General features: G+C 37.2%; 1 long non-coding RNA gene and 1 pseudogene across 3 annotated transcripts; both read left to right on the top strand.

Annotated features, from left to right (window-relative positions):
* The first annotated feature begins 2,816 nt into the window (after positions 1-2,816).
* Positions 2,817-3,320, top strand: LOC131238935 (histidine-containing phosphotransfer protein 1-like; annotated as a pseudogene).
* Positions 3,321-3,330: 10 nt separating this feature from the next.
* Positions 3,331-6,775, top strand: LOC131240040 (uncharacterized). 3 transcript variants are annotated; one of them, XR_009168582.1, is made up of 5 exons: positions 3,331-3,859; positions 4,835-4,911; positions 5,032-5,370; positions 5,761-5,853; positions 6,089-6,775. It is a non-coding gene; the product is annotated as an uncharacterized LOC131240040 (long non-coding RNA). The 3 variants fall into 3 exon arrangements; XR_009168581.1 differs by having other exon boundaries at positions 3,335-3,859; positions 4,835-4,998; positions 5,176-5,370; XR_009168583.1 differs by having other exon boundaries at positions 3,337-3,859; positions 5,176-5,370.
* The last annotated feature ends 1,129 nt before the right edge of the window (positions 6,776-7,904 follow it).

Below are 7,904 nucleotides of genomic sequence, written 5' to 3'. Positions count from 1 at the left end.
CCAATCTCACTCCCAGCTTTTTATACCTTTCGACATTTTGAAATAGATGTTTTGCCTTTCCAAATATCTTCTATCGCTTCTATTCATGCTAAGAGAAACTATAGATAACAGTGAGGTTTTTTTTGGCTTGATTTGAAACCAAAAAAATAAAATCAAATTAATCTATCATCCAAAGACAGTAAACAAGAAGACTGAAAAATGGGAAAGAAAGAAAACCCAAATCTCAGAAAATGTAAAAGAAAGAGATTTACAGGTCAGGGAGATGTTTTATTCAGATGAGCATTTATTCAGATGTAAAAGAAAAGAAGACCTCCATATATATATCTATTTTCCCCTATTTGTGGAAAAAAATATTGATGCAAACTTTTTCCATTTTCAAGCTTTTCAAGGAAATTATAGATATTGGCTTCTTTCAAAATGCTAGACTTTCAAGGTGTTTTTCATTTTCAAGCTTTTGGTGAAAACTGTGGTTTCTTACTTTTAATATTTTCATGAAAAACAGAACTCCAAGCTAAATAATAGAATTTCTGTTAGAATCTGCAGTTATTTATTCCTAGAGGATTCATGTTAGTTTTCCACATCCATGTTTTAGTTGCTCTCTATTAAAAGTAATGATTTTCATTGACTGATTATATGAAACTCTCCTAGGTGATAGTTTGATTGGTTTGGTTAGAGATATAATTAAATAGCCTATGTTATGTTATACGTTGTTTCATTTAACTTCTTTTGGTGATCTTAGAACGACCCAACTCCTGGGTGTATGATCGGATTGGTTTTGGACTATATCAGTCAAAGCAGAAACAATTTGTGAAAGGAAAAATAAAAAGAACTATATCAATCAAAGCTTATGCACAGGACTTGAAAATCAGACAGTTCCACTATGCTAATAATGGAATACTTGTTATTTTATTTTATTTTTCTATTTTTATGATTTTGGATTGAGCAGATTTTCAGGCTAAAATGAAACAGAGTTGGGTCTAACCAGATGGACTGCCGGTTGGATCGAACCGCCGCCTAAGTCCAATCCATGTTTTAAACCATTGCTTAGAATAATCTTAGGATGTCATTTAAACAGTTCAAAAAATAAACAAACAAATAAAATGAAGTACAAAAGGAAAAAATAAAATAAAAATCACCTTGGGCTTCAAATGGAAAGCCAATGTATGGTTCTAGACCCAACATGTCTACTTTTATTGGGTCTAGATATTAGCCTCAAACCAAACTATGAATAAGTTGGTTGGATCCAACTTAATATAAGCTGGATCTGGTTGGGTCAGGATTGTTTTAGGTGAAATCTGGACCAAAGAGGATCTGGATTTGGATCGGTCTAGGTTAAGTTTTCCTAATTTTGAATCCCAATTTAATATGGACACAGGAGGCTTTTGGATAGTGTGAGCAGCAATTTTTGCCTGTGTTTTGCATGTGAATATGTACACGCTTTTTTATGTGTAAAAAAATGCAGGTTTTAATCAAATTTAAACAGTGGCCATCACATATACCTGCACTTTGGCAAACTTTTACCGGCACTTGGAAATACCTTTACTGGCGCTTCAAAATACCTTTACCGGCACGTTGAAACACCGTGCTTGCCTGACAGCTGGTAAAACCCTACATTATAGTGGCATCCAACACAAATGCCGGTAAAGGCTACTGGCCGCCAGTAAATCCTTTACTGACAGAGCCTTTCCCGGTAAACCCTACATGTATAAAAACGTCTTAAAAGCATTGAATGATAACATGTGCATATAGGGAGGTAATGATGTAAGTAACTTTAGAAATTTTGAGTGGTATCTAGATTATAATAATCTTTTTTTTTTTTTTTGATATCACCTCATTTCACTTTGACAAAATCTAAAGTATTCTTGCAAAGCCATCCACCACGACTGACTAAGAAAGCACTGACTTCTGACTATTCTAACAAGAAGCCCCTGAATAATTTATAGACTGACCAGGATGAAAAGTATCAACTGAGCCAAATTAGAGAAAATATTTGACATGCCACACCAGAAATAGCGATCGTGCCATACAAATAAATACTGTGAGTTGCCTAGCTGGCAATATAAGTAGAAAGTGAATCTATACTTTCTATTGTCAAAGTGGCTAGGGAAAAAAAATTTAGAAGTCTGATTTAAGTTGAAAATTTAAGTATGTAAAAGATTGAACAGGTTTCAATTTTTATAGTGATGCCTCTTATAATAGATATTTCTTTCTTTGTATTCTGAAACACTTCTTACCAAGACTATGATAACACTTGTAACTTGATTGGATTATCACTGTGTCTCAACCTTAAGATCATGGGCTGGATCCTAGCTTATCTACCAAAGCACACGATTGCATGAAACTGGTAAAGAAAACTGACAAGTGATGGTGTCTTTATTTGTGTGTGTGTTTTTTTTTTTTTTTTAAATCTTTTTAAATGACTGGCTCTCTTGGTCTTACTTTTGCCTAGATTTACATTACTAAATCCATAAGGGCTCTTCCGTTTACCATAAACCTTTGGAACCTCATTGCCATATATTGAAACCTCCCAAATCTTTGACTGAATTATGGATGGAGCATAACCCAAAAGTAAAAGTAAGCAGATTTGGAACCATCTGATTTTTTTCAGTTGGAACTAGGGCCACTCACTGTTTTATTCTTAACCATACATTTGATAAGTACCATTACTTGGATGGTTTGGTTTGCTTGATCAGTACTTACTGTTTTATTCTTAACCATACATTTGATAAGTACCATTAATTGGATGGTTTGGATTGCTTGATCAGTATGGTATTTGAGATATGCTCCATCCATAATGTGCCCCACAATTTGGATGATTGGATGGCCTGGATGGTCTGGGTAATAACCACCATTATCAAAGTGTTGGTGAACTATCATATGGGTGTAACCATCTGAATTTTTTTTTTCATCCTGTTTGGAAGGGATTCTTGGATGATCAATACACAGCTGCAGCAGTTGCAAGATGAGAGCAACCCAGATTTTGTTTTTGAAGTGGTGTCTCTCTTCTTTGATGATTCTGAGAAGCTTCGTAATGATTTGAGCAGAGCTCTGTGAGGAATTTGCTTCTCTCTCTCTTGTTGGATATTGAAAAGCTCACTTTTTCTATGTTTTTCTTTTCTTGAAGAGATCAGCAGCCTGTAGATTTCAAAAAGGTTGATGCCCATGTTCAGCAGTTGAAGGGCAGCAGCTCCAGGTATTTCACTCCATCCAAATATCCAATACATCATTCTTTTGTTTCCATCTCTCTCAAGAAACCCAACTTCCTAATTCTATGACAAACCTACTTCTTTGAAACCTGTTGTGGATGGTCCATGCACCAGAAATCCTAATCCTTCAATAGAAATCTGACAAAGATGCTTAACAAATAAATCACATCATAGGCTCACATTCAACTCAAAAAGGTCAAACTAAACAAGGGACCACTTGACTAGTGTTGGACGTGCATGAAAATATTAAAATGTGTACCTTGGAATAGGACCACTTGACTTGTGTTGGACATGCATAAACACCACTCTCTCTCTCATACATAAACAAGGGATCATGTATATATGGATGTGAGTGTGTGCACACGTGCGGGGGTGTGTATACATACATGCATATATACATGATCCCCTGTTTATTTGTTGGTGAACTTCCACAATAGTGATGCATTTTCTATGACTAGCATGCTTATGTGAAAGCATGAATCTGGAGAATTTGGCACGCATTGAGTTCCAATAATTGAGTCAGTTGAGTTTTCAGATTTCTAAACTATGCTGCAACAAGAGAGGTTTTCTAACAGTTGTTGCAAGGTTTTCAGGATGTGGTGGTGTCGGAAAATAAGGCAGTTGGTGGGATTCTCGAGGAAAAGGTGAAATTGGTTTTTTTTTTTTTTTTGTAAATGACGAAAATGCTTCTCTACAAGGACAAACATGAGTAATTCAATATGCTGCATATCCATTAATCGAGTAGTTAATGTGCGCCTATTTATCACACTATGCCACAACTATTCCAGGTTCTGGGAATAAAAAAATGTCGACCTGCTTCAATAACATAACCTATTCTCAATCTCTCTCATGGGTATCAACTAGTTCCAACTTGTAAGAGGTTGTACAGGTGGAACTTTTATGTATAAGAGAAGCTATTGATGTGAAGGCAGAGTGTGATGATCCATGATAATGTGCACAACCACCACAATCTAGACCATTCAAAATGTGTGCCTTATTCATCCAAAAGTGAGTCTGAACACGGTCCAAGTTTAACAAACAGTTCTATGAGGTTTTGCATGTCCCCAGTCAATCTGATTTTGGGGTATGTTCCGTTTAAATTGAGGTCCATGAGTTGGCCTTTTGAATTGATGTATGGTGGGTATAAAATTGGTAGTGTTTTTGGAAATCCTCCAATATAGGGTCACTGTGGTTCTTGGGCTAGGTGCATTAAGTGATACCACACACATTAGACAGATATTCCATTCTGCTGAGAGCGTTTGTGGCCATGTGATAACCCAGAAATACATTATGTACCCCAAATCATATCCATTGCACATCAGTTAGGATTTGAGACAAATGATATTATTTGGCAGAAAGCATCCTGCCTACCTACATCTCTAGTTTCTACATACACCCAAACATATCCTTAATGTCTTTCTATTTAAATGGATACCTCATTTTGTTCTCTATATGTATGAGTCAATATTTATGTAAGGATATGCTAAGTGTTTGTGTGTCTATTTATATGTATATTTAATGGTGGAGACATAGTGGGGATTGTTGTTTTCTCCAAGTCTCATGTATCTTTCTTCATATTTTTCTATGGAAGCTTGATATTACTCGTACTACTATGCTTCTCTTGTCAGATTTTGGTTCGGTCCTTCATAAAATCAAGATATCAGAGGAGCAAAGAAAATATTTTATTGATAACACAGAGCCCCTGGTAGCATTTGCTTCCGCTCTTTATTATCCTTTGTGATAGTTGGCATTACAGAGCTTGTTTCCTGAGTTCTGAGTACAATTTAGCCAAGTCAGTTGCAAGCTTATAAAAATTGATCCGCAGGGCCATTTTCATATAAGATTTGAGTTCAGGCTGGTACTTGGAGCTCAGCCAAACCAGGCTAACTTAGCTGAGTCAGCAAGGTGATTAGCGTATTTTAAAATTGCCACATTAGATTTAATTATGGAAACAAACTTTATCTTGTAGCTGGAGCTTCGAATCTTTATGCATCTTGCAAACTGTCAGAGCATGTTGAATGCCTTAAAGGCTGGTGGGGATTTCCATTCAAGGATGGCAATGAATATGTACCCACATATTCGCAAGGCTGTAGAGGGAAAAGGGGTGTTGCTTGAATGGTAGCCTCAACCCGGGGAAGACAGACCTCCAGTTCCTCTATTAAAGGTAATTATACAGAAAACTGATCTTATGAAAAGGAAAAAAAAAAAAGAAGAAGACAATGAACCTAGGAATATAGAATTATAATATGAAGGAATAAGACAATCATGAACAGTGCCTCATGAATTACTAAAAAGTGATGAGGAAGTAACTCTTATATTGTAGTACTAGTTATAGGCCTCTTAAGCCCCAACTTCAAGTAGGATAGTTGCAATCTGGAGCCACACTATACTAGACTAATAGTTATTGTCATTTGAATTCAAATAGCCGGTCCAAACACACCCACAAAGTTTGAAAATATTCGTGAACATATTTTAACTATGTTATGCTGCTTAACCTGTTTCTTGGTAATGATTTTTTTTCTTTTTTAATTATATATATGCGTCCTTATTTCAGGATGCCTTTGCTTTTGAGAGATGAAAAGCGAAAATGCTCAACTTCTCTATTGCATATGGGAAAACTCCTGCTGGGCTGGCCCATGATTGTAAGGTATGCATGCTGTTATAAATTGTTGTAACAGGGGGTAGATGAACATGTGGCTGCCTGTGGCCAGATTCTTTTTATATATATATATATATAGTTTTTTTTTTTTAATAACCTGAAAATGAATGCTGGTTTGATGCAGCATAGCCACTTTCAGGTCTTCAACTGTTTGTCAAAGCAATTAGTTACAGTTCCCGTTGGTTTTTACTTTACTTTTTTCTTTTTCTTTTTTATTTTCCAGTGGCACTACCAAAGATCATGAAGGCAACGGAGTATGAAATAATTAACAAAGGTAAGGAAAACCACTTCACTTTTGAACTTTGATTGCTATTTATTTTCCTCATAGAAATTGTGCCTTGCATGAGGAAGGAACATGTCTGGGTTTGAGTCCCAACCTGGGTTGGACTTGGGCCTAATATAGACCCATTGACAGGCCTAGCTCTAATTTAAAATGGGTTGGCCTTGGGCCTAAGTCAGGTTAGCCTATGTGTTAACAGACCCAACCTGCTTTTGAGGTGGGTTCAAGCCAAACTAATTGGGTAGTGGGTTGGGTTCGAGCTAGAAATTTGTCCATTTAAATAATGGGTTAGGCTGGGGTTGAACCTACCTAATGGGTTGAGCCGGATGACCCTACATAGGTTACTAATGGGTTGAGCCGGATGACCCTACATAGGTTTCTAATGGGTTGAGCCAGATGAGCTGGTTTGACTCGAGCCAAAACCCAAAAAAAAATAAAGAACAAAAGTATGGATAAATTTATTACCTGGACCCAAACTCAACATGATTTCTTCAGTCCAATTGATTGAACCTGAGCTCGTTAAAATTGGGTTGGGTTCATAGGCCACGGCTTCGGGTACCCATTGGCATCCCAATCGACCTTAATATGACCCCTATGATAAATGGGGTTGGATTCAGATAAGAGGCCAGTATCGACCCATTAAATTAGTGTGACGGTTGCTTTAGATTTCTACCCAACCTAAACTAGCCCAAATTTTAATGGGTCAGGTTTAGAAAATTTTGGCTTGGGTTGAACCCTACCTACCCACATAGGTTATTAATGGGTTGAGCCTTGACTCCACCCAAAACCCAAAACAAAATAAGAAGAAAAGTATTCATAAATTTATTGTCTGGACCCAACTCAACTTGATTTGTTGGGTCCAATTGATTGAACTTGAGCTCATTAAAATTGGTTTGGGTTCATGGGTTGGGTTCATCGGGTACCCACAGCTTTGGGTACCCATTGGCATCCCTATCAACTTTAATGCGACTCGTGTGATAAATAGGTTGTTTGGATAGGGGGCCAGTATCGAGCCATAAAATTAAAGGGTCAATTCCTTTTGATTTCAACCTAACCTAAACAGGCTTGAATTTTAGTGGGTCAAGGCTAGGTCCAAAATTCCAAGTGGATTCTTAAATAGGTCGGGTATGAGGCGCCCCCTAGACCCAACCTAACCCAACCCATCCCATTTGCAACCCTACCCGTTGACTTTTGGGAGCTTAGGCTTAAAATTCAAGCTCGTTTTTTAATGATTTGGACCATGTTCAATACTATTACCCCCTAATTAGGATTAGGAAGGGCAATTTTGTGTGTGTGTGTGTGTGTTTCATTACAAAATTTTTACTTTGAACCTCATGAAACCCCCTGGTACCAATTTTTACTTTGAACCAGAACTTTGGTAGGCCATGAAAAATAAAACAGTTTCTTCCCTTGATTTGCATTTCTCTTTGATATGGCCCACTAGCAACTTAGATCAGGGTGAAAATTCATCCCCTGGGGTTTCATGGGATTCTGCATCTTATGGACCGTTCCGATTAGACGCCCATGACACGTGTGATAAGGTGCGCACGTGCGTAGGTGAGCATGCCTATATATATATATATATATATATATATTTGTGAACAATGGGCCCCACTTTGTACAAACCGAAATCCTAAGCACTATTGTACAATCTCTTGGCCCATCCATATGATTGTACCTTACTTGGATTTCACAAGGCATGTGTCTGCCTTCAATTAGGGCTGTCAATGGGCTAGGCTCGAGCCAGTCACATTTAAAA

This window comes from Magnolia sinica, chromosome 3 (assembly GCF_029962835.1).
Source record: "Magnolia sinica isolate HGM2019 chromosome 3, MsV1, whole genome shotgun sequence".
NCBI classification, from domain to species: domain Eukaryota; kingdom Viridiplantae; phylum Streptophyta; class Magnoliopsida; order Magnoliales; family Magnoliaceae; genus Magnolia; species Magnolia sinica.
This window is presented reverse-complemented; position numbering and strand designations above follow the sequence as displayed.